The 25875-nt window shown below is 52.5% G+C and overlaps 1 long non-coding RNA gene across 2 annotated transcripts; it reads left to right on the forward strand.

Annotated features, from left to right (window-relative positions):
- Window positions 1–15151: 15151 nt before the first annotated feature.
- On the forward strand, window positions 15152–25453 carry LOC119237535 (uncharacterized). Of its 2 annotated transcripts, none has more exons than XR_008550518.1 (6): window positions 15152–15252; window positions 21132–21327; window positions 21719–21841; window positions 23727–23865; window positions 24550–24624; window positions 25211–25453. It is a non-coding gene; the product is annotated as an uncharacterized LOC119237535 (long non-coding RNA). The 2 variants fall into 2 exon arrangements; XR_005123369.1 differs by having other exon boundaries at window positions 21182–21327.
- Window positions 25454–25875: the final 422 nt, after the last annotated feature.

Here is a 25875-nt window from a genome sequence, read left to right on the forward strand (position 1 = left end):
AGACCAAGTTTATCGTAGCTGGGGCTGCTGCCTGGAAGTACTGCAGTTGTGCGCTGGAGCGGTCTCGGACCAGGAGTGCTTATTTGTGCCAAAAGGCAGGCTAGTCCCTACTCAGGTCCGTTTTATTCAAACGAGGTTTTCAGTTCGTGCTGTTCTGATTGGTGGAAAGTTCTTCAAGTGGTGATTGGTCAAATTTCAAAACTGGGGTATTCGTGGCAGGCTGGTTTATTTCCACTCCTCAGCGTGGACACTCTGGGCATGCTCGAACATGCCAGGGTGCCTGGAGGTGCCTGGGGCCAGGCCATCAGCAGCTTCCCGGCTCTGTTTTAGTGGCCCAGACTCAAATGACTCCAGAATGTTTCCATTTCCTGTTGTTGAGATGCTGGTGAATTACCTAAATGGCGACACATAATGAGGGCTCAAGAAAAGTCAAATATACTTTGATAATTATGGTGAAATTTATAGTGTGGACACTGTGCCCTATTCTACTCTGCCTGTGTCCCAGGGGGCTGACTCCTGCAATCTACATCTCCCAGTCTCCCTAGCCAGTGGCTTCTGGATGGCCAATGGGAGGCTCTGGTGGGGACAGCGGGCAGGCCAGCGGAGGACACTTGAGTGGTCCTCTGCTTCAGGCAGCATCTTTGAGTAGATGCTTCCTCTCTCTGGTCCCAGCCCCAGGAAGGCAGTTACCACTAGGAGCCCAGCAGCACTGGGCAGCCTCAGCCCCTGGGCCCTGTAGCAGCCTCTTCTCCATCTGCCAGGTTCAGGAAGGGACACTCCGGCTGTCACTAACCACTAGGTTGCCTCAAGGTCTCCTGTAATTGGGTTTCCCAGATTTAGTTAATAAAAATACAGGAAACCCAGTCAAATTTGCATTTCAGATCAACATTTCATTCTTTAGTGTAAGTATTCCTACATACTGCATGGGACATGCTTACAGGCACACACACAATTCACGGCTTATCTGAATGCAAATTGAACTGTTGGTCCTGAATTTTAGCTGGCAAGCCCGCAGGGAGGGCTCTCAACTCTCCTGACACTATTGTACCTGGTCCTCTGTATTAAATGTCCTCTCTCAAACTTCCTGTAAGGGCTCTTTTGTTGCTGGAAGCTGCTTGATACGAATGCTGAGTCCAAAGGAGCCAATGGCATATTTCTGGAATCCTCAAGTTACTCCCCCTTCCCAGCCTTCTATTCACCTCCCAACTCCCTGAGAGTTCAAAGAAGAAGAAGAGGGAATTCAAAACTCACATTAATTGAGCATCGGTATGTGCCAAGCACTCAAAAACTTGGCAGAGATAAAACACTTTGCTGTCTTAATTGCTGGCACCAGAAGGGCTCTCAGAGAGCAGCTTTGTTTAGGAAAATACCTTAACAAGCCACTTGGGGTGGAATCTGAGACCTTGAGGGCAGAGACTAACACAATAGAAGATCTGGCCATCCTGCCCTGCTTAAGACAAGGCGGGAGATCTTTTCGCCTTGCGAGAGCAGGGGAGGGCTGTGCCAGTGGCTCTGTTACTGTGCAGTAAAGGCCCCACCCCCAACCTGGCAACCCGGGAGCACAATGCCATCATGTTCTGAGCCTGGGCACCTGAGACGTGCCCAGCACAGAGGGGCTATGTCTGCTCCGCCATGTCTGAATCTCAGCTGGCAGGACGCTGCAGAATGGGGTGTCTGCAGACACCCGAAGGTGCCCGCACTTGCCAATTTGGTGGTGATGGAACCTCAGCAGGGCTGGCGGCCTGAGGAGCAGCATTGCAGCCTCTGCGTGTGGTCTGGGCTTCCTCCCAGTGCAGTGGCCTTGGGAGAGCTGGGCTCTTGAATGTGAGCTCAGGCTTCCAAAAGCAGGTGTCCCAGGAGACAAGGCTGAAGCTTCACTGTCCCTGAGGACCCAGGCTGAGAAATCGCACAGCACCACTTCCTGCTGAGGCTGCTGAGATGTGTCGCAAACCTGCCTGAGGCAAGGGGCGGGGTGTGGAAGTCACAGAGTGGACAGACATGTACCATGGGGGAGAGCATGGCAGCCGTGCTGGGAAGGGAGCACACTGCAGGGGGCCGGGGAGCAGGAAGCCCTGGGCACTGGGACCCACTGGAGAGGAAATGCCTGGGCAGAGGGGGAGAGACGTCAGAATGGGTCACTGACTCCATTTGGAAGTTGTGTACATTGGTGTGGTCTCTTCCACCTTCTGCAAACTTTAGTCCACTCGACCCACAAATGCCTTGGGCTGGCGTGTGTGCACATGCCTGTACGTGTGTGTGCCTGCGAGTTCATCATCACACGCACAAAGGCTCACGAAGACGCTTCAGTCTTGACTCCAGTAGGAAGAGGAGCAAATGCTCCAGGAGGCTGAGTCCTTGAGCCCAACTCCCCAGGGATTTGTAAAAACTTGGCGTGGCCTTTGGACTTCCATAGGACGTTGAGGGGGGAGTCAGGCCAATTTTATTGATTCACTCATTTATTCATTTATTCAACAAGTGGTGGTTGCGTGCTGAGCTTGTGCCAGAGGCTGTGTTAGAGGCCGAGGCTACCCACGGACAGGAGAGGCAGGTCTCTGCCCTGGTGGGGCTGACATTTTAATAGTTAGGCAATAACCAAGGAAGCAAATGCAAACAGAAATGTCAGGGGAGGCCAACACCCCCCAAATCCCAAATGCCCGACAGAAACATATTTCTTACTCGAGAAGAAATCCAGCCTGGGTGTTTATTATCTTTGCTAATGCAGAGTACTAGGAAACCCCGTATCAGGAACCCCCGTCCCCAATGTGCTGGGACTTCACGGCCCCCCAGGGATCCTCCGCATCTTAGAGACGGGACAGAGGAGCACAGGGGAGCACGCAGGGGCTTTTCATAACCCAGCACTGGACAGGAAGCCCTCACCAGGCTCACAGCCAGGGGCCACACCTCTCCTCCAGGAAGGCTGGGTGGACAGAGGAGGGGGCGCGATGTAGGGGAGAAGCAGGCCGGCAGGCAGGAGGCGGTGGAGGGGCCACCCATACTGAGAGCCTGTGGGGCCCCCTGAGAGATGGGCATGGTTGGGCGAAGGGCTGAGGAGGGGCACGAGGCGGGAAGGAGAGCAAGGAGAAGCAGGGTCTGGCTTGATGTGTTGGAGGAACTGCAGGTTGGCCAGTGGGGATGACTTGGGGTGCGGGTTCAGGCGGGAGGGCCCTACAAGGCCCAGAGGGAGCCTGAAGTTAGCAGTAAGTGCTGGCAGCCCGGGCGCACTGAGCCAGGGCAGGGTGTTTCACAGACCACGTCCTCTCCACGCCAAAGCACAAGGAGACCGGCATCTCGGGGAGTCCGCGCTCCTGTGCCCCTCACAGCAGCTTTTGGAGGGGATATTGGGCATCCTTTTGTGCACACAGAGACGACAGGGGCAGTAACTCTGCCATGGTGACTCAAGGCCGTGGGATCCAAACCGGGATCCCAAGGAACCAGGAACCCAAGGAACTCCAAACCCACAGCTGAGAGAGGCCCCACGGTTGAGAGCAGAAGCTCAAACCCACCCACTCCGCTGACAGGCCCTCCCCAGAGCCCGGGACTGTGGTGCCTCATGTAAGACAGTTTCGCAGAGGGGATTAAGTGCAGAGTTTTTCCAGGGCAGCCCAATGTCACCCCCACATCTGCAAATGCAGCTTATGAAAAGGGAGGGGAGGTAGAGACCCAGAGGGGGGCTCCCGGATGGAGTGAGGGGCCCTAAGCCAAGGAATTGAGGGGCAACCTCTGGGCCCTGGGAAGAGCAGGGCAGAGGCTCTCCCCTCAGCCTCCAGGAGGACACGTCCTGCCCACACCTTACTTTGGCGCCCTTTGTGGACTCCTCGCGCCCAGAACTTCACAGGCAACAGAGACATTTCCAGCTGCTCTGCAGTCTCTTGTCCCAGCATCACCAGAGACTCATATGCCAACCCAGACACGCTGTGGGGTCTTTGGGAGCTTCCAGAACTTCCTAGTTGTGATTGTTTCTCCTCCACTGACTCTTCTTCCACCTTGGCTGCTTTGAAGCTGAGGAGATGTGTGGCTGGTCTTGGGGAGGCCAGGAAGGCCACCGTTGCCCTGTCTGGAGCCAGCTGAGAGGGGCTGACTAGTGGAGGGGAGACAGCCAAGATCCCAAAAGCCCAGGGGTATAGGTACCCAGGTAGGTCACAAGAGGCAGAATTCTGGGAGCCCTTTTTCTCACAGACACCCCCACAAGGGCCTTTCAGAGTCTCCCATGTTGGCACCAGAGTCAAGGCTTCCTTTCCACTGCCAGCTTTGAGGACGCCGGATGGTGGGGCCCTCCAGCCAGCCCAGTCTCTGTTCCCTGCCCACTTGGGGGAGGCGGCGCCTTGGTCCCACAAGGCCGCTGAGCAGCTGGCAGGCCTGGGAGCTGCACAGTTAATCAGTAAGGCTCTTGTTTGTCCCCATGACCTTCTGGGGACTTTGCTCCCTTGGCGGGCATGTGAGGGCTGCAGTATCAGCATTTAATAAAATGTAATGAGTAACCAGGGTCCTGAGGCCCCACACCTGCCTTTCATAGACAGCTGATTGACTCCAGTCTCCTGGGGACTTTGGCCTGGGAGCACATCAGACATGGTTGAGGAGATGCAGCCTCTTGGGGTCGGGACAGAGGCCTGAGCCAGCCGGTCTTGGGCTGAGGGCCCAGCTCTCCTGAATCATGTGGGTGATCAGCTTCTCACAGACTCATGTCTGCCTCTGCCAGGGACCTGCCTTCATCCAGCGAGCAAATGATCGTCAACCATAAACTCGCTGACCTGGCCAAGGTGTGTGGTGGGCAGGGACAAAAGCCAGCGGGAGGACTGGGCACCTGAAGCATCCAACAAATGCAGATTCCTTTCGCTCTGCCCCTGATGCCAGCAAAGGTTTTCACCCTCAAGGGCTCCCAGCGCCCAGGGCCCCTAAGCGAGGCTGTCAGTGGGTGAGGGGCATATTCAAGGTGGGCAGGTGCAGGGGCTGCTAGCCCTGGTGGGGATTAGGTCCAGGCTCTGGCACCTGCAGCCTGTGGTCCACTGTGAGACCCCAGACTCCAGCATCCAGCTTCTGTCCTCAGTGACCTCGTGTCTTGGAGTCAGTTTCCCCACATCCAGATGATCATTATCAGTCATAGTGCCAACGTAGGTGGGTTCAGCACACATTGCCATGTGCCTGGCGCACAGTAGGTGCTTAGTGGGGTTTGTCTCGTCTCTCCTATCAGCTCCACTACCCTCACCCCATGCCCGCAGAGCCCCAACAATGGAGATCTCATGCTGTGTGGAGGGACTTGTACAGGAGGGGCATTGTACTGAGGAGGCAGGGCCCCATGTGGCATGCTCGGGGAGAGGGCCACGTGGAGTGGGCAGGGTGCTTAGGGCGGTGACCCTTGGGGAAATGGGGAGCAATCTGAGATAAGGAGAGCAGCAGAGGAGCTGGGGTCCAGAGCCCCCCCCCCAATTCCTCAGACCGGCCTGCTGCCATCACCTGGAGTCTTGCTCCCCTGTGGCCATGTGAAAGTTCCAGAGATCTGAAGACATCAAGGATACCCAGAGATTTCAGCTGAGACAGAGCACATTAGATCTAGAGGCAGTGTAGACGCTACTGGGTTCACACCTTCATTTTACCAGTTAGGAAACTAAGACACCAGGGCTGGGGCAACCACCCAGGGCATGAAGCAGGATTCTGACCAGGTCTCTATAGCCAGGCTGGGCCAGAAACACCTTTCATGTCAGCAAGGCTTCCTCCCAGGGTGATCACGCTACCTGTCACCCCGATGGAGAGGAGTCTCCAGCTACAACAGCTGAAATATTCCAGGACATTCCAGAGCAGGATGCAGGGGTATGCAAATGCCACATTTCAGCCTCACAATGGGTGAGAGAATGACCCAGTTCCCCCAGGGTTGTGCCCATTTTCAAGGTCACAGCTTATAAGTGATTTGCTCAAGTCTGTGTATACAGCCTGTGTGTGGAATTTAGTCTCAGGTCTCTGGCCCCTGAGTCTGCTCAGAACCTCCCATCTGCATGGCCTTCTGGGGAAGGAGGCCCTCTGGGGAACTGACCCTCTGACCTGTAGGACAGGGAGGGTAGGGCTTGTGCTGGGATGTGAGGGACACATGGGAAGGAGTGGGTTAAGACAGCTCCTGGGAAGGTTTGCTGCACGTCGGGCCAGGCCCCTGAAAAATGTTGGCAGAGCATGCTTTTGCCTGTTATTGATCAGTTTTGTTTCCAAAAATATAAAGATCCACCTCCCAGACCTAGAGGCCTTGCCAGACAGCCTGTTTGAAGCCAGCCAATGCCCAGGTGGAGGCAGCCCCAGGAGCTGGGAACTAAGGTGTGTGGCTGCTGGCCAGGCTGGCAGGCAAACCTATGGGTGTCCATGAAGACTGGCACAGTCCCTGTGGAAAGCAGGGTAAAGGTTTCTCAAAATATTAAAAATAAATCTATTTTGTGATCCTGCAATTCCACTCCTGGTAGCTAGTCCCAAGGGATCCATGCGCCCCTGTGTTCAGTGCAGCACCGTTCAGAGTCAGGTTATAGAAATAGCTTAAGTGGACAAGGATGGGTAGGTGGGTCAAGAGGATGGGTCTGTATACACAGGGAATATTCCTCAGCTTAAAAAAAGGGGAGTCAATTATATGGTGAAGAGTGGAAATAGACTTCTAGTGGTGAATATAACGTCATATGTACACACATTGATTTATTATGATATACACCTGAAATTTATTTATTATAAGCCAATGCAACTTCAATAAGAACAATGTCAAACATTTAAAAAGTGACATAAATGCAATATAAGGTGATAATATTACTTTGTTAACCTCATTTAATCTTCTCCAATGTTACCTAAAAGTAACATAAACTTATAATAATGTTATTTTGGAAAACACAGAAAATAAGAATAAAAATTAAAATGGTAACACAGCCACGGAGATAACCAAGCTTATTCTGGTGTATTCGCGTAAAAATGTTTGTGTGTGCGTGCATGTGTGTGTGTGTGTGTGTGTCCTTACTGAGTCACACAGAATAGACATGTTTATATTTTACTTTCACATTATCCTTTATCAGAAAAATTCTCAGACCTATTAAAATCTTAATCTTAATCTGTGCAGTCATATGGGATTATGAAAATTCATTTAACTGATGCCCTTATTTTTGAAATTTATATTGTTCCTTTATCCATTTAAATAACACCAGGATGGTGATCTCTCTACAGAAATCACTGTCCAGATGTCTGTTTTTGTTTTGTTTTCCCTTTTTGTTATGATTCCCTAGAAGTAGAATTAGTGGGTCAGAGGGTTTGAACATAATACAGAAGGCTCAACTGATTTCTTAACAAAAAAGTGACGAGCGTCAGTGTTTTTAAACTTCAGGACCTTGAGAGGTAACCAAGGTGGGCTTCTTGGATTGCTGGTGTGGGAAGTTCACTGTCCAGTGATCCACTCTGCTCAGCTTCCTTGTGAAGCTGAGGACACGGCCCTTATACACCAGTCTGGAGGACGCTTGCAGCCTGCTCCTGGTGACCCAGCCACCTCTGTGCCCGGCCCCTGTGTCTCGTTTTCAGGGAGGCCAGAGCAGCAGAACCGGATTTTGCCTGGCACAGCAAGCCCTGCAGATTCCAGGAGCAGTCTGGCACAGCCCGAGGATTTCTGGGAAAAGCCACAGCCCACCTGGTCAGGGCATGAGGCCGACTTGGCACCCTGATGCCTCCCTTCCCAGCGGGAGGCTGGACTGGTACGGGGGCCACTGGCTAAGGCAGGGGTGCCACCTGGTTGGCTCCCAAACCTGCCTCCCAGCTCGCTTAGCTCCAGCGAGACTGACCTGCCACCTCTCTAGACTGCTTAGGGCTGCCAGCTTCCTCTTTAGAAAGACACAGTGAAATGTAAAATGGAAGAGGAAAGAAGGTTTCTGCCTCTGGTTTGTGCATCTCAGAGATGAAGGTCCTGGCTCCCTCTGAGTCACAGAAGCAGCTAAAAGCTGGGGCTCTGCAGCTAGACTGCTCTGTGGGAATCCCCAGCACCATCCTCACAACAGTCACTTTGCTTCTCTCCAAGTCCAAGAGATAAACGAAACAACAGGTACAGCCTGTGAGCACAGCGGGGACTGGGGAGTCTCTCGTTAAGTTGAGCCCTTAGCATTTGCACTGTTTTGGTCTTGTTGCTAGAAGACATTAGCCTGGAAATAACGTAGTTAGAATCTTACAGTTCTGGGGTACAAGAGTCCTAAGTGGGAGTCAGAGGACTAAAACCTGGGTATCAGCAGGGCTGTGTTCCTTCTGGGGGGCCTGGACCATCTCTTTCCTGGTCTTTTCTAGCTCCCAGAGCTGCCTGCAGTCCTTGGGTGATGGCCCCTCCCTCTGCTTTCAAAGTCTTCCCTCTGGCATCTGCCACCATCATCACGTGTTTTCAATTCGTCTACCCTCCTCTGACAGCTTTAAAGCACTCTTGTGATTACTTTGGAGAACTCAGGACAATTTATTTGTCTTAAAATCGTTTAATCATAGCTGCACAATTCCCTTTTGCCAAGAAAAGTAACATATTCTCAGTTTCCAGGGGTTGGACATGACATGTTTAGGGATGTGAATCTGCCTGTTCCGCTAAATTTTCACATGCATTTTTTACCTATTCTTTGCCAGGCAAATAAGATTTAAGCCGATTTTCTTGAGGAACTCACAAGTTAGTGCAGACTGCTGACAAACAAATAAGCAAAAAAGCTTCAAAAATGGAGAAAGAAAGTGATAAGTAAAAGAGACCCAGGGGAGAAATAAATCCCAAGTAGAGGGAGAAGAATAAGCAAAGGCATGAAGGTGGGAAGATACTCATTAGAAGCCATGTTCAGGAGTTTGCTATGATTTTGACTTAGAGCAAGTTTATTTATACATAAATAAACTAAAGTGGCTATGAGCTAAAGTGGCTGAGACATGACCCTAGAGAGGAAGGAAGAAACCAGATCACAGTGGATTTTATCTAGCTGTTTATTTGCTGTTCATTAATTCATCCATATATGCATACACATATACAGTCATGTGATCTATCCATCCATTCTTTATCATCCATCCATTCACCTATCTATCCATCCAACCAAAATCCACCCGTCCATTCATGCATCCATCCATGCCTTCACCTCCCCATATCTAATCTTTAATCTATCATCAGTCTATCCAATTGTTCACGTGAATTTATTCATAAATGCATATAAACACACATTCAATTAATCTAGCTATCCATTCTTTATCATCCATCCATCCATCCAGTGACACATTAAGCTATTTGTCCAACCTTTAATTTTCAATTCATTTATCCAACTAATCTTCTGTCAAATTACTTATTCATCCTTTAATTCACCATCTATCCACCCATCCATCCATGCATGTATCTGTGCATCCATTCATCCATCTACCCATCTGTCCATTCGATAAACATTTATTTAGTAACTGTTTCTCTGCCTGGCACTATGTTCAGTATGCCAAGACCTGAGAGATATAGTCTCTGCCTTAGTATCTCAGTTTCTAGAAGAATTGACAGTTAAATCAAAGCTGATTTTAAGTGTGATAAGTCACAAGATAACAAAAGGCTTCAATGGTAGGAGAAGATGATGTGTCAGAGGGAGCCACAGTAGGATCCCTCATCCAGTCTGAGTATTTAAATAAGGGAAGACTTCTCAGTAGAGGTGATGCCTAAGTGGAGTGTTCAAAGTTGAATACCTAACAAAGCAAAACCAAAAATGGTGTGGGTAGGAAGGTCAGGGGACCATTCCAGTTAGAGAGGGCACTTAAAAGCATGCACAGCCTGGTAAGCTATAGATGGCCTCAAGGGATCCATAACAAGCACCCAAGTAAAGCAAGTAGTGGGAATTGTTGTACTGTGTCAAGCAGAATGTCAGCTCCTAGAGGGTCGGGACTCTCTTTGCCCCACATTTTATCCCTAGAGGCTACAACAAGATCTAACACATAGCACGTGCTCAGTTAAGATTTGTTGAATGACTGAATGATGATTGGATAATGAGGAAAAGAAACTTTGCACTTAGGTATGTTTCTAACATCCCTCCATTTTTACCACTTAGTTTTCACATTTATTATTATTGATCAAGTTTTCTTTATTGTGCTTGATGCAACCTGTCTTCTGTTTCAGGACTACACCTCTTGCCTTTGTTTTGATTTACTTTGGTATTTAAATGTACTTGGCGTTGGTCATTAGCCTGTTCCTAGCAGCTTCTCCATCCCAGTGGCCCGTGTCTTGTCTTTTATGTTGGAAAGCAGGTCTTCCTTCCAACTGGCTTTTCTCTTGCTTTTTTGTTGTTTTTTTTTTTTTCCCCCTTTTCCCAAGGAATGGATGGCTCAGTACATGCTGGTTCCTAATTTCCTGCTTGACTTCACATGTGTGTCTATTGTCTTCATATGTGAAATTCAACTTGGCTGGATTTTATGTGTTTGTGTCCCCCGTCCTGCCATCAAAATATCGCTACCTTTATCTCTGGCAAGTAGCACAGTGGAGTCAGCCTGGATTTATTCCCTTACACGTGATTGCTTTTTCTACCTGAGCACTCCCAAGCTGCTTTCCTTAATGCTCAAGTTCACTAACTGTATCTTAGCATTGGTTATTTTGCTGGCATTTTTTTTTCCTGGAACTAACTTGCCCATCGAATCTGCATATTTATTTTAGGAAATTTTCAATCTCACACATATGCGAATGTTATTTCTCTTTTTTCTCTGTTTTCATTCTCAGAAACTCTAATTACGAATCTGTCGGCTATTTGAGTGTATTCTTCCTTGTTTCTCCCTCCTCTATTTTTACCTTGTTTTTCACACTGAGGGAGCAAGGAGATGGAGGAGAAAGTAGGATCAGTAAGGAAAGAAAGACGAACAGATCGTGCATGACTTTGCAGCCACCGTGGAGTTTTCGGCTTTTCCTTGGCGTGAGAGGAAGCCGGGAGGAGTCCCGGAAACAGCTCACAAGTTTTGCCTTTGCTCTTAGCAAGATGGGGGTTGTGTGGGTCACACTGGGTGCATGGGTCGCATCGATGAAGGTCAGCCCGACCCTTTCTCTGGGTCACTAGGAAGCCAGCCAATGGCATGATTTCTGTGAAATCATAAAGCCCCACCCATCTGGTCCCAGGCCCCAGAAAAGAAGCAAAGCTCAATCCACAGTGCACCAATGGGGAGACCAACTGAGGCCCCGTGAGGGGCCAGCACTGGGCCAGGCTCCCCACCCAGCACCGCATTGAATGTTCACAGCCAACTCTTTGCAGGTTTCCATCCTTCTCAGCTGACTTCGAGGAGGAGGAACTGCCTGGGAGCAGGCGAGGGGTAGTCAGCAACACCCACATCTCTTCTGCAGAGTTGTGATGCCCGAGGAGCCAGGGATGTGGCCAGAGGGGCAACCTGGGCACAAGGGTTGCCAGAAAAGAAAGTCTTGGGTGGGTCTTGATGCAAAGATGAGGGCCACTGGGGAAACGGGGCATGAGTGTAGGGAGAAGCCAGGTGGGCAGAGCCGGAGCCGTGGGGAAGGAGCAGGCACCAGCACAAGACGGTTGACTTGGATGTGTCCGGGGGCGGGCGAGACGCATGAGCAGTAAGGGATGTGCACACCGATGCAGGAGCCAGCGAGAGACACCAAGTCTCAGGTTGAATTTTCCAACAATCAGACACTCACACAGGATTGGTGTGTAGGCAGCACCAGGAAGCGCCCCTGGAAGAGGGAGAGCGAGGAGTGGGGACTTCTATGCTGGATGCATTGTGAGCAGGGCCGGGGACTTGTACCCACCGACTCCCATCTACCTGTGGTTACGGGGGCTCCTGAACCACAGCTCTGCCTGCTTGATCTGTGCCCTGGGGATTGTTGGAGGTGCTGGGGGAAGAAGAAAATGAGAACTTGGGTGGACGTTCACAGCACCAGGCACAGGTACAGAGGGTCTCCCCAGGGTGCTGTTGTCAGTGGGTGAGACCATGTGGACACTGATGGATTGTAAATGATCCTGCCCAACCCCTGGCCACCTCTGCCCATCCTGGGAGCTGCAGAAGAGAAACTGGTCTCCTGGGCTCAGCGTCCTTCCTCTTGTCCAGCAGATGGTTTTCTGGAAGGAATGAACCATATGGTGGAGCCCATAACGCCACGTGCCACTTCAGCCCCTCCCACCCCCATGATGCAGGTCAAACCAGGTGAACCGCTCCTGCCAGTGCTCGAAGGCACATTTGTTTCTCTTCCCTTTTATGCGCAGAGTAAATACTCGCTCCTGACGTAAGGCCCAGAAATGTGGAAAGAAGGAAATAAGTGACACCTGAAATCCCACCCACTAGAGATAAACATTGTTCACATTTTTGCAATTTATCTTCCAGATTATTTTCATTACACATATTTTGTGTGATTGAAGGCCTGTTTTTAAGCAGGCAGTGACCTCCTCGGACACAGGCTCCTTCCTCTGCACCTTTGGATGACGTCAGGTCCGTGGAAAGCGCTCAAGACAGGAAGGATTGCCTTTGCCCCGCGCAGAGAGAAAGACGGGGAAGTAAAGTTTCATTCTGCAGGCATCACTGGTGACCCCTGTGCCGGTTCAAGGCTTGTGCCAGAGACCGGGCGCTGGAGGTGAAGGTGAATCTGTCCCTCCCGCAGTTCACAGTCTCCCAAGAGAGATGCAACTAGATCAGCAACCGGAGACACTGGAGCAGCCCCAGGTAAGCCTTGCAGGAAATGAGAGCAGGGGAGGCGCAAAGCCAGGAGCACGGCCATCGTCAGGCAACTCACGTCTCACAGTCCTGTGGTCAGAAGAGCAAAGCCGAGATGCCCGCAGGCCGTGTGTCTTCTGGAGTTCCCAGGGGAGAAACTGATCCTTGCCTTTTCCAGCCTCTGGGGCTGCCCACATTCCTGGGCTCCACCCCACATCACATCAACCTCTCTCCTGCTCCCCTGCTCCATGCTCACAGCTCCTTCTTGCCTACTTGGGTCGTTCTGGACCCTTCTACTGAGGACCCTTGTGATTAATGAGCCCGCTTCATGACCCATCTCTTAGGTAAAACAGCAACTCCACAGATGCCAGGGCTCAGGAAGGTGGGGCAGCCAGCCACAGGACCAGTGCCCAGAAGAGATGGTCCCTGTCCATTCTCCTGCCCTGCTCGCTCCAATAGACACAGAGTCCAGGCAGCCGTCCCTTGTACCGGGCTGACTGCACACCCGCTGCTCGCCCTCAGTGCTGCCCACCGGGGGAAGAGCAACTCCTAACTGACACCCAAAGGCCCTTGACAGACTCAGGGCGCAGTGGTGCTGATCATCCAGTGCTGCATCCAGGCTGCAGGGGAGGCTAGGGTGCGAGCAGAAGGCACCCCAGCTGCCGAGGACACCGCAGCTGGATGATGACCCCTCGAGGGTCAGCGGGGTGCTCCCTGGAGTGGAGAGAGCTGACCTCCAAAGTCAGAGCAGGATTTGGCCTTAGATCCCCAGCAAGGGCGTGGCTGAACTATAACAGATGAAACAGAGAAACAGACAAATTTCCGGATTTCCAGAGAAACAGCTTGGGCTGGAGGCTGCTACCGGAGACACAGCGGGCTAAGTGTGCAGGGCCGCCCAGAGCCCAGAGCTGTGGCCATCAGGCAGCACCGGCCACCCTCTCCTCACCCCCAGCTCTCCCCACCACGCACACACACCCAGGGAGGGAGGAAGCTGACTCAGGGGAGCCACTTGACCCAGAGCACCCACTCCACAGGCCGGTGGGAGACCCAGCTCGGAAGGACTTTAAGATCCTCCGGTAACTGACTGTGTTAGTCTACTTTGTTTTTTTTCTTCTCTATTTTGTTTTCCATGAAATCCAAGGCTGGGTGGGTAAAAAAAGGAATCCGATAAACTTGCTCAGGCCTGGAACTTTTCCCAGAAACTTGGGGGCAGAGAACCAAATTGTGCAGGCACACCCACTGGACCAGAAAGTTCTTTAAAACAGCCATTCTGGCTCAGTATTTGCACCTCTGGGCAGGGGCCCCCGAGGTTGAACTGGCATGGAGGAGCTCGCTCTCCGGAGGGCACCCTGAGCTGGGCACACAGGGACACAGTGCAGAGAGCTTAAACCACCTGCTGAGGTCACACATAAGGGTGGGAGGGTCCCCAAGATGCAAAGTCTGTTCTACCTGACAACAGGCCCCTGTGCCCACCCTTGCAGCAGAAACTTCCGAGACACAACTGGCCTTGGGGTCAAGTCCTGAGCCAAAGACTGGTCGCCAGGGACTGGAGGGAGACGCCCTCATTGCATTCCAGAAACGCCTCTCCTCTCCTCTGGCTGGGGCTGCTGGGAGCTCCAAACAGGAACTCCGTGCACAGAATCCACAACTCCAAGGGGCCCAGCCGAGCCTGCCCCTGGAGACCTGAGCTTGTGAGCAAAACAAGTCTATATAACACGTTGTTTTATTGTTTTGTTCCCAAACCAACAAAGCAACAGTCAGTGGGCAGGCCCAGATTGAGTAAAATGAGAACTGCAGGGCTGAGGCCTTTTCTGCAGCAGAGGGCTTCATCAAAGAGCCGGGACCCCGGAGGCGTCTCGAGGCTTGGCCTCTGTGCACCACTAACGGCTGTGTGACTTCGGGCAAGTGGCTGTCCTCCTCTGAGTCCAATGCCTTGTCTGTTGGAGAGAGGGGACAGAAGGGGCTCGGTGGGTGCCTGGAGGATACCCCGCTTGGAGAAGGTGGTGCCCGCCTTGTAGAGGTCGCCCTGATGACCCGCCACTCTCTCTGCCTCGGCATTGTTAAACATAGAAACAACGGGGCCGAACTTGAGGAAGCAGGCGCTGGCCCTGGACAAGGGTTGGGTCTGCCTCTGAGGGACAGATGTGGCATGGGGCAGCTGCCAGGCCTAGAGCAGGGCCCCCTCTTTTCCTGGGGGGCTCCCTGCTGGGCCCTTCCCCACCAGTTGACACCTCAGCACCAGTGTCACCTCAGCCACACTGACTTTCCTTCAAGCCCTCAAAGCAGACAAATCTTTTCTTGCTTCGGGGTCCTCTCCCAGGTGATAGAAAGATCCAGATTCAAGTCCCTAGCCAACCTCTTGGTGTGGCTGGTGTCTGGGCTTATGGTTTTCAGGCCTCAGTTTCCTCATCTGCTCCAGGGCCTTGGGCAGCTGCAAAGAAGCACACCTCTGGGTTCTCAAGTCAGCCCCCGTCACCCCAGGGGAGAAGCAAAGGAGAACTCTGTGACCCTGCTGAGGTCACAAAGGGCTGCCCTCCCTTCTGGCTGCCCTACCTACCCCCACCCCCCAGAGGCTGGAAGGAGACCCTGTTCTTCTCACATCACAGCAGAGGGTGTGTGGAGTCAGAGGTGAGTCAGACTCTAGGTTCATAGCAAAGACTCCCTCCCGGAGTCTGGGGAAATTCACGTACCCTGCAGTGGACCCCAAAATTAAACGCCTGAATGTGTGAATGGAGCTTGTTTGGAAAAGGGTCTTTGCCCATGTAAGTGAGGCCCTGGGGACGGGAGCGTGCCGGACCAGGGGGCCCTAAACCTGCTGTCAGCTATCCAAGCATGAGAAAGAGGGGGGATTTGAACACAGACACGAGGAAGAGCCACGTGAAGCAGAGGCAGAGCCTGGATTCCTGTGCCAGCCAAGGAAGGTCGAGGTCGGGCTGGCCCACGCAGAGGCCAGGAGACAGGGCGGCGTGGCCCAGACCCTGCTCCCTCCTGGGGCCCAGAGGAGCCAGCCCGCCCTCATCCAGCGCAGGCTTCGCCTCCAGAGCTGTGAGAGGACGGGTTTCTGTTGCTTTCAGCATGGTTTGGGGCTGCCCGTCCCCCATCGGCCAGGAGATGAACAGGGACCTGCTAGCAGAGTAATGTGCCTCGGGCGATAAAGGAAGCGCCTGTGAGAAACTCCCGCTCTGTCCCTGCTCCCCGCCCTGCTGGCCTCTGATGATTCCCACTTCCCAACTGCACCCCTGAGATCAAGGAGGAAGGGAGTGGTGTGTGTGTGTGTGTGTGTATGTGGTATCTTGTAACCCATGTGGTGCGTGGTGTCGGTGTGTGATGTGTCCATGTCATGTCTGTGGGGGGGGGGGCATCCGAGTGTGAAGTGTGGGGCGTGGGAATGTGTGTGTAGACCGGGAAGAGCGGACTGTGAAACAGGCCTGCTCTGCTCCCTCCATGCCCCTCGGCTCTCCCTGCTCCCACTCCTGCCATCCACCTCCCTCCACAGACAGCGCTCTCTCCTAACCCAAGGCCTGGTGGTGTCTGGCAATCAGTAGCTGACACAGAAGCAGAGATACCTGGGAGTGGACGGCGGGTAAAGCGAGTCTCACACCCCGGCTCAGGCCTGCGCCTCACTGGTCAGGGTCCCCTGGGCACCACCCCACCTGGCTCTCCCCCGGGCCACTGCATATTCCAGAGATCTGGCCTGGCCTGGGGCTTCTTCTCAGGACATCTGTGTCCCTCTGGCCTGCATTTCCTCCCTGCGCCACCAGCCTGGCAGGGACTGAGCAGCTACTGCTGGTGTCCTGGCCTCGGGGCCACTGGGCTGGGCCAGGCTACTGCTGCTGAGGATGACCAGCCCCTACCTGGCCCAGGCCTCAGCCACACAGGAAGACAGCAGTGTTTGTTGTGCTGTGTTAAAAATACTGTGGGGGAAGTAGCACTTCCCTTTTTCAAGGCCTGAACTCCAGGGTCTCCAAGCGTTTATGCCTAGAGATCAGAGAACAGGGCCGTGACAGAACCTCCTTTCACAGATGGGTGTGAAATAAGTCCCACCCCAGGACTGGGGTGTCCCAGGTGCTCCCAAGAGGTCTCCCCCTCCTTCATTCTCTTCAGGGTTCCTCCTGCCTCGCTGGCCTCCTTCCTCCAGGAGCCCAGCCTTTGCTCCTCTCAGGCTTGTCCCTCCCTGCTGGAGTCCTTAGCTTTCACTCCCACGCTGCCTGGGGCGCCTCACTTCCCTGCCCTTTCCCCAAGTCTTGGCTTCGAAGCTGCCTTCCCAGAGGAGCCTTTCTGTAACCACATTGTCTAAGTCAGCCCCTTCCCAAACCCTGCCAATGGTCATTCTCTCTTCGGTCCTATCGCCACAGAATGTAAGAACATCCCACACCTCCAAAGAAGAGGAAGGTAGTGAGCTCCCTCGAGCAGCTCTGTCCAAGCAGAGAACGGTAGAACACTATTTCCATCAAGTTTATTTGGGTATCACTTTAATACTTACTGAGACCAAACACAGGATAAATCAGAATGAGGGCCTTGGGTTGTTACCACTGTCTTTCTCTGTTGCACCTGCAACATCATCTTCCAACCTCTCTCTCCTCTTGTATAGAAGGAAGAATCATGGGGGGCCGGAGAGGAAAGAGTCAGCGAGCCCACTGGGCAGTGCTTGCTAAAGCTAGATGTGTGGTGATAATGGTGCTTGTGCCAGGTGCCTGTTGCAGCAAGGGTGGTAGCAATTGAAAAGTAGTTAGAATCCCCCTCGTCACTACAGGAGACTTGCTGAATAAATGAGGATTTTCCCACACTCTTGTTTAATAGCCTGATATTTTAAAGATTGTGTGAGAGGCCTGTGAGAGGCACTCAGGCCCAGGTATGTGACATTGGGATGGATGCTGGTAGCGATCACCAAGAGGCACACACACAAACATATCACAGGTGTAAATCTGTAGGTATGTCCTTGCCATGGACATAAAGGAACTTGTAGAAAGGTGCCGTTGCCAGTATCAGTCATGTCGGGAGGTGGGGCTGGAACAGGAGAAGCTAGTAGTTGCCGTTAAATCCAGGTCCCTACAATGGAAAACTCAGAAAAGCTGTAGCTTAGGTAAAAAAAGAGATTTAGTTTTCTCATAAAAGGAAGTTCAGAAATATTGAATAGATGGTTCAGAACTAATGTGGTGGAGCTAGACGGTCTCCAGGCCAGGCTCTGTCTTTCTGCTTCACCGCCCTTGACTAATGTCTTCTAGCCTGGAGGCCACCTGTGGTCTGAGCTGGCCGCCTGGCTGGCTCTCTTCCAGAGCTATCCCAGAAGTCCCGTGTATACCTAACTGCAAAGGAGGCTGGGAAATGTAGTTTTTATCTGGTTACAGTAAGATACTGTATTGCATCACGTGTATTATATCTGGTGGCACCGATAACGCAAGGTCTTTAATGCTAAGAGAGGAATGGAGGCTGGCTACTGGCTAGACAAGCAATGGTCCACTCCACGAGAAGGTTGTTACTGTTTTATGAAATAGATGTGTGTGTGTCTGGCGGAATACAATGAGAATGAATTGCTTTACGGTTTAAAAATCCAGTTAGGAGAGTTTTTTTAAGAGAGGAAAGGACCTAATTTTTCTTAGCACATAGGCAGGAGTCAAGCTTGCAGTGTGTCTTCCATGTCATCTCAGCTCGTTCTCCCAGCAATCCTGGGCTGGTGGGGCTGGGGAGGGTGACCACTTCTTCCCGTTTGCAAGAAGAGTCCAAGATGAAGCGGGGAGACCCAGGTTTCCAAAAGCCTCACCGTTGCCAAAGAGCAGTGAGGGCAGGGCCTGTGTGTGTGATGATAAATTCTGCTTTGCAATCTCTGCCATTTTCAGGAAAGATGGGGGAGGAAGCAAAAAAAAAAAAAAAAAAAAAAAAAAACTCATGTATAATTCATGTAGAACCCAGATTGGAAAGAGGCCACATTCCCCGGCCGGACCATGAGGCCTTTCCCAGGAAGGCGTCTTGGCTTCCACGTCCTGATTTCTGCGGGATGGCACCAGCGGGCAGGCTTGAGGAACCAACCTGCTTTTCCTCCAGGATGTCTTCATTTTGCAGCAGTGTGAGCCTTGCTTTTCTTTTCTTTTTGTTCCTTTTCTTTGTATTCATGCAAACATTCAGACAAAGACAAGAAGGTGAAAAATAAAGAATGTTTTCTTTTTTTCCTCCTTGCTAACTTCAGTCTCCTTTATAAGAACAAGAAGGGCAAGATCAGAGCCTTCTATAAACACTGGCTCCTCCTGGATTTTCATCGATGCGAATTTATGAGGGGATCATGGAGGGGAACGTACAGAATAATATTTTCCCAGCTGAGTGGCTGTCTGCTGCCTGCTGTGTGGGAAAGCATGAGCGCCTTGGGTATTTTCCTTGAAGCACTTTCAATTCTAGACAGTTCTGAAACAAACATGAAAGGGGGTGCCATGTTTGTCCACCTTGTGCCAACTTGGGGCACCATTCTCAGCCTCCCTATTCTGGAGACACCGTTGTGTCCCTGAAATGCAAGCTTTCCTCCGAGAATCACGGACACCCTCAACGGAGACTCTTTACTAGGTTGACTACCAGTCACCTCCCCTGCACATTCCAATGAGGAGCTAGCCCTGCCTGTGGAAGCCCAGAGAACAAATCCGGGCACCTCCCTGGAGGCCCTGAGAATATCAGCACCCCCTGGCAATTCCACCAAGCACCTTCTCTGCATGCTTGGGGGTGTACGGGAGAGGTGACCTAGATGGAATCCATTTCATTCGCCCCCAGCTGTGAGCACTCAGGCAAATTGCTCGAGGTCTTCAGCTCGATTTCACCAACTGTAAATGTAGACTTAGTCCTTTCAAGGTTGGGGCACCTTATCATATTCTTCTCTGGGTCAATACAAAATTGTGAACAATCAGAAAAAAAAATATTGAACAAAGATTGCTCTCTCAGCACATGGAAGACTACACCCTGGAGCACAGAACTGTGGGTGAAGGGCTGGCTCATGGCACAAGAGGCAACAGACTAAGAACAGATGACTGGCGAACTCACTGAGCTGCAGAAGCTGGGGTTCACACCCCAGCTCCCCCACCTACCAGCTGTGTGACCTTCAACAAGAGATCTGACCTCTCTGTGCTATAGTGTCTCATCTATAAGGGGAATGGTGGTCGTGATCATCTCGCCCATGAGTGGATTTGTAACAGTAGCCCTCCTGGGGCTCTGAGGGTGGCAGGGCCCCTAACTGGGCAGTATCAGCCTGGGCTGCACAACAGCAGCCTGGCGCAGACATTTCTGTGGTTTTAGGAAACAGGAGAGAATAAACCTTGGCAGTCTTGGGGACAGGAGGGTCAGTGCCATTCAGATGCAGCTGAGCGCAAGTGCCCAGCTACTCCACAGTGCGGAGCAGGTTGGCTGCAAGACCAGGGCTTTGGTATCGAATCCTGAGCTGGTTTGGAAAGTGACAAGGTCTGAGGTCCCGCTGACACCAGTTAGGTCAGGCTGCACCGGCACCAATGAAGACTTGGAAACAGCTGGTTTGGAAAATGGACCAATCAGGATTGAAAGGCGGGTGCCTTGGAGCAGATATAAGCTGAAGCTTCAGAAGACCCTTGTCTTGATAGAGGAGAAGGGCTGCTGGGGAGAGGCTGCCTGGGAGAGGAGCTGCCTGGGAGAGGAGCTGCCAGCTTGAGAGGGGAGGCTTGACTCAGTTTGTCAAGTCTTCAGCTGGTTGGAGAGAGGCTGCCTGGGAACGCTTGAGTCAGTTGGGAAGGTTTGACTCAGCTTGGAAGAGGTTTCAGGAGGAGCTGTGACTTCAGCTTCAGGAGACTTGATTTCGGCCTCAGGAGACACATTGCGGCAGTGTGACCTCAGTAGCACCTGTCACCACCACAGGTGCCACAGGTTAGCTGGGTCCTGGTCCACCGCTTACCCGTGTGCCACCAGTGCCAGGCTTCCATCGGAGGGACAACACTATCTTGCGTGAGCAACTTTTGGTTTGGATTGGTGGACACTATGTGGCGTGGGACAGATGCCATTTGTGGCCTTAGGTCTCATTTCTTCCCCCGATCTCCGCTTTGCTAAAAAGCCCCATTGTCGACCCTGAGATGGAGCCATGTCGTGCAATGCCAGCACCTGGGTGAAGAGCCACTAGCTGTGAGATGCCCCACCTTTGCTTACTTTCATGCAAAGTGCTGAGAATACGACCGATAACCCCAGGCCGGTGTCTGCTGGTGTTCCAGAAGCCCTTGCCGCCCCGTCCTTCCAGCAGCAGTCCTGTGCTTCTGTGCGCAGGGATTGAGGGGCACAGTGACCACTCGGGTTACCCTACAGGGCTCCTCGTGCTTGGCCCCCCCACCCCCAGTGGAATCCACAAAACAGAAATCCAATGAACCAACGGTTCTTTGGAAATGGAAAACAAACCATTTGAAATCAGTGAGGGATGTTGCCAACCTGCACCACCCCCTGAACCCTGGCGCTTCCTTCAGCTCACACAAAACATCTGTTAGTGAGAAAAACAAGCTTTTCCACCATTTTCTCAGAGGGAAAGATGTTATCGGGCTGATTCATGGTCTCTCCACGCCTTGCTCAGGACACTTGAACTTGATGCAGTTATTGGACATCCTGGGTGGTTGGCTTCATCTCCAGGAACTCTGATTTATTGACCTCTTACTGTATACCGCCCATGACAGCTTCTTCACATGTTTCGTTCTACTGGCAGTCCAGCCGAGCATTCTGGTAAGTTCTGGGAGCACTGAGCACACAGGGTCCTGGTGGGCTTGGGGTCGAGCCAGCAGGTTCCTGAGTCACTCAGCCTGGCTGTGAGTTGTGGCTTCCTCCCTCCCTCCCTAACCCAGTGCCCAGGGCAGCCGACTTCCCCTCCCAGCCTCCGCTTTCTCCTGGGGAAAGTGGAGATAAAAGCTGGGCCTGAGAGTGAAATAAGAAAATCTGCCTTGAGTACTCACAGGGTCAGCAAATGCCGGCTCTGAGGTCAGTGCCCTCGGGCCCAGGCTCTGGGAATGGCAAGGGGGTAGCACAGTGCCAGCTCTGGGATGAGCCAGTCGGGGCACTGAGTACTGGGGAGCAATGCAAAGGGAGTTTGCAATCCCAGTTCCCTCCTTTCACGCAGGAGGACATGGAGGCATAGCCAGGTCCAGAGACTCATCTGAGACCCTCCCAGCCTCACGCCAGCAAGTGGAGGCCCAAGGACTACCCGTGGAGGGTTTATGCTGACCTTGCTGGTCCTGGTCACGTATGTTCTCCACCTCCTCAGCCCCCTCCCGCATCCCAGAGGGGGTGTGTGCTGCATTTGTGGAACCCCCTGGAGAGACCCTCCCTGTGTGAAAAAGACATGGCGTGTGCGCTGCTTCTCTGAGTCTAGGGGGGTCCTTAGGCATAGTCAGTGCTGGGGTGGGTCTGCTTCATCTGGAGGCCTCTGATTTGCCTCCAGGTGGATGGGAGTGGGTGGGAGCCCCTAACTCTGTTGTGTGGGAGGGAGAGGGCTGGGGGGCTGGGAGGAAGCTGAGAGGAGGCCACGAGCCTGGCCTGTGTCAAAACATGAGGAATGTAGGGGAAACGTAGGGGTTTCTGGTGCCTGCAGCCTGGACCAGCTTGCCCCCTCCCACACCCACCTACAGAATGATTTTTGCCATCCCAGTTACTTAGGGTGCTTGGTGCATGGGTTTTGGCAAGGGAAACCCAAAAAGGAGGGAACAGGGGCTGACATTGGGGCTACCCTGACTGGTTCAGAGCCTACAAGCCCACCAGGCACATCATCTCTTCCTTCAAAGTGCAACCACACTGGCCTTCCTCTGTTCTCCTGATCCTCTGCTGCTCTGGGTGTCCGGGACTGGCCTCCACGCCACCTCTGGGTGCACCTTCCCCAGGCTGGACTCTGGCATGGTGCACTGGCAAGAAGCAGCTCGTCCCAATGCCAGCTCTCACCGCTTGTAGCATGGTGCCTTGGGCCAGTCACCCACTGCTCTGCACTTAGCAGCCCAATCTGTAAATGGGCATAACAGCAGCAAGTCCCTGAAATGGCCTGAGGATGAGGAAGCATGAACAGCTGGAATCTGCAGCTGAGCAGCAGCTAAGGGCTTCCTGGGAAGGAACTCACCCCCTCCTGACCACATAGGCTGAGGCGGCCAGGGTGCTGCCATCCCAGTTAAGAGAGGAGGAAGCTAGGCCAGAGAGCTTGGGAGGCTGCATCCTGCCCACAGAGGGGTAGCGATAGAGAGATTGGCGCTGACCTGGGCAGAGCAGACATGAGCGCGTGTTCTTGCCAGAGACTGGACTGTCTGCATTCAAGTTCAGTCACTGCAGCTGGAAGGCATTGAGCTCTGTCTCCAGCTGCTCCTTCTGGCGAGTAAAACTGGGTCTTGACAGGTCGAGGTCGGGGATGACATGGTTTTTCGAGTGCGGTTCACTATTTGAGAATTTGTGCTCAGGCCCAGCATGTCCCCGCCTTGGTAAGGCCCCCTCAAGGCCAGTCCTCATTGCTAAGCTAGTTTGTCATCCCAACTAGACTTGGGAAGGGTATAGCCCTCCCTTTCCAGTTGTTCCACCCCCCATCCCCCTCCATCTCCTGCCTGGAAGAGGCCATCAATGCTTTGGAAATCGGGGCTCATGGAGGCACCTGCGCGAGGCTGAGCCCTGGAGGAGGAGGAGACCAGAAACCGCCTGGGGAAACAAGCGCACAAACAAACCTACAAACAAAGACAGTGTCTGTTACAGAAGGAGAAAGGGCCCATTCAGCCCTGGTCCTGGGTGCCCAGGCTTTTTCCAGGCCTGGAGCTCTAGGTGGTTCTTGCATTTACCCTGGGGCTTGACTTCCCCAAGCCACCTGTGACCCTGGCTACATGTGGGCCTGGGACACATCCTGGAATCAGAGAGGAAGAAGGCCATTCCCTGGCCCCAAAGGCCCTGTTCGGCTGGAGAAGCCGGGGCCTGCACATGTGGCCTGGCTGGGGTCTCCTGTTCACCTCCCTTCCCACACGCTGCCCTTGGTCTCCTGTTCTCCCTTCACCGTTGAAGCCCCAGGGGCAGACAGTGGAGCTGAGGGCTGGATCAGAGAGAATGATTCCTACCATCTTGGGGTGGGAAGAGATGGTAAAACTCTATCGATTCAATATTTTTAGAATACCTACTATGTGAGGCACTCTGCGAAGCTTTTCACCTACTACTCCCAACTGAGAAGAAGCTAAAGCTCAGAGAATGAAGTGGCTGGATCCGACTGAGACTTCATTCTCTTTCCAGAACAATCTACCATGTGATAGTGTAAGAACTCATGGAGGGAAAAGGAGAGAGGACAATGAAAGAGGAGGGTGGCCCGCACACAGTGGGTCTTCAAGTAACATACTCTGTGCCTCCATCTTTGTGTCCCTACGGTATGAAGTCTGGTTTAATAGAAGGAAAGAATGGTTGTTATAACCAGTTAATTTATTTCAGTCAACAAATATTTACTGAGCACCTACTAAGTGCCAGGAGCCACGCTGGGTCAGAAAACACCAGTGAGAGAAACAGAAGGCGCCCCTTCCCTCATGCAGCTCACCCATGTTCTCTGAGCAACGACTGTCAAGCAGGGGAGCAACTTCACCCCAGGCTGCCCAGGCCCTTCACAAAGGCTTGACCTGTGCTTTTCCGCTGATTCAAGCCAGAAAAAATGTCCTAATCGACACAAAACAATGGGGACGCACCCCTGGAGCTGTGTACGGACAAGCCACACAGTGGCCTTTCCCAGTGGCCTTGCTCAGAAGCCACTAGGGACACCCCACCCCAGTGCTCTTGCTCACGCATTGCCGAGCCCGCCCCAGTGGCTATGGCCATCGTTATCACTAAGAAAACAAGCACTGAGGTTTACTAAGTACTCATATTTCAGAGACTACCCTGGACGTTCCTGATTTCAGTGAGTCTTCCCAGCATCCTATGAGCCAGAGTTATGGGCTAACCTTGTCCCCCCAGATTCCTGTGTTGAAGTCCTGAACCTCGCCTGGACCTCAGCGCGTGACTGTATCCAGAGGCTGAGTCTTCAAAGAGGTGATTACATTAAAATGAGGTCCTTAGAAGAGGAGGCGAGGGTGGAGTGAACACAGAGGGTGGGCCAGGTGAGGACACAGGGACAGGATGGACATCCACAAGAGGCCCACCCGCCAACACCTTGAGCTTGGACTTGCAGCCTCCAGAGTCAGGAGAGAATAAACTCCTGTCTTTTAAGCCCAAGTCTGCAGTGTTTTGTGTCGGCCCTAACAGACTAACCCGGGCGACGCTGCGTTACCCCAGCTAGGGACACTCACCCAGCCTAAGGTTAGGTGACTTGTCCCGGATCAAAGAAGTAGGGCGAAGAGGTTGGAACCGGGTCTGTCTCCCCCCAGCCCATGTGCTCAGCCACACTGCACTCGACAGGTTTAGCTTCTTCGATACTTTTTCGGGTCTTTTAGGGATGCATCCTTTAAACTACACCTCCGCAGGTGAGCACGCGGCCAGCTGGCCCCACACCCGCTGGCGCTTGCCCTGAGCAGACCCTGCAGGACCTGGGTGGGGGCTGTTGCTCCACAGATCTCTGCCCCTGCAGCTGGGAGGAGCAAAAGAGTTCCTAACACTTTCTGTTTTATTTTTGAAATAGTCATGATCTTTGGAGGCAGTGACCTTTGGAGAGAGAATGAAAATCGCAAAGTACTCCAAAGGCGGTGAGTAATCTCAAGGCAACGCTGGACCAGTGGGCAGCAGCACATATTTTCTGTACAGAGTTGGACAGTAAACATCTCAGACGTGGCGGTCTCCATGGCAACAATGCAACACTGCCCCTCAGCTCCAAGCTGCCATATATATATGTGACTGAGCATAGCTGCGCTTAATAAAACTTTATGTGTACACACTAAAATTCAAATTTTTCATGATTTTCCCCTGCCCTGAAAACACTGTTCTTTTGAATTTTTTTCTACCACTTGAGCATGTAAAAATGACCCTGAGCAGTCAGGTCTTGGACAACAGACCTTGGGTTGGATTTGCAGTCGTCCTGGGGAAGATGATTATATCTGACATTTCTGGGGAGCGGCTTAGGTGTGTTAGGACTAGGAGGGCCTCGCCATCAGGGCTGTCCTGTCTTGGCTTACAAATGGGGGACACTGAGGCTCAGAGACTCCTGTGACTCCATCTGGGTCTCCCAGCCCAAGCCCTCCACCTGCCCGTGACCAGGAAGGGTGGTGTCTTTTTCTAAAATAAGCCCCAGGCCCCACCGTCCTGGCTCCAGAACAATTTCCCTACTTGGGCTGAAATGCTGAGAGTTAG

The sequence above is a fragment of the Talpa occidentalis genome, unplaced genomic scaffold (assembly GCF_014898055.3).
Source record: "Talpa occidentalis isolate TD23 unplaced genomic scaffold, MPIMG_talOcc4v2.1, whole genome shotgun sequence".
NCBI lineage: Eukaryota > Metazoa > Chordata > Mammalia > Eulipotyphla > Talpidae > Talpa > Talpa occidentalis.